Below are 723 nucleotides of genomic sequence, written 5' to 3' on the forward strand. Positions count from 1 at the left end.
CATTTAGAGTCACTGGATCATAAGCTGAGATGTTCCTAGGTGGCGCTAGTCTTTAAGAATCTGCCTGTTAGTGCAAGAGATATTAAGAGATGTGGGTTCCATCCCTGAGTCCCCCAGAGAAGAAAATGGCAACCAAATCTAGTATTTCACTTGGAAAATCCCATGGACAGGGGCGACGGGTGGGCTACTGTCCATAGGGTTGCAAAAAATCAGACATGACTGAACAACTGAGATCGATCATAAGCTATTTTGTCATTAGTTTACTTTTATTACTCTAAAAATTGAAGCAGATGAAGGTTGACTGAAGTCTTATTTTGCACAGACCTACACAATGGGTTATTCAATTTATTTTCTATGATAATCAAAGTGCCAGAAAAGTAAGCAAAAAAGCATACATGTACTATTTGAGAAAACAGTAGAAGAATACCTAATTGTAGTAGAATTTCCATACTCAGTTGAATTATTAAAGCATGATGGAAAAATTTTAAGAAATATTTAGACACATATGAACTCAGAAAATATACTGCCAACCCACACTATCTTGAGAATTTAACTGGGTTTAAATGATGTTTATCCCCATTGATAAAAATAAAAAAAGTTAAGAAACCAAGAAAAATAAAGACAATAAAGGCAAATGATCCACAAACTAAGGGAACAATGTAGAAAGATAGTGAAAATGGATTCAGAAGGGCAGGTTAGTAGCTGTCCTAGTGAGTAACCAGT

The sequence above is a fragment of the Bos indicus x Bos taurus genome, chromosome 12 (assembly GCF_003369695.1).
Source record: "Bos indicus x Bos taurus breed Angus x Brahman F1 hybrid chromosome 12, Bos_hybrid_MaternalHap_v2.0, whole genome shotgun sequence".
In the NCBI taxonomy this organism is placed as follows: Eukaryota; Metazoa; Chordata; class Mammalia; order Artiodactyla; family Bovidae; genus Bos; species Bos indicus x Bos taurus.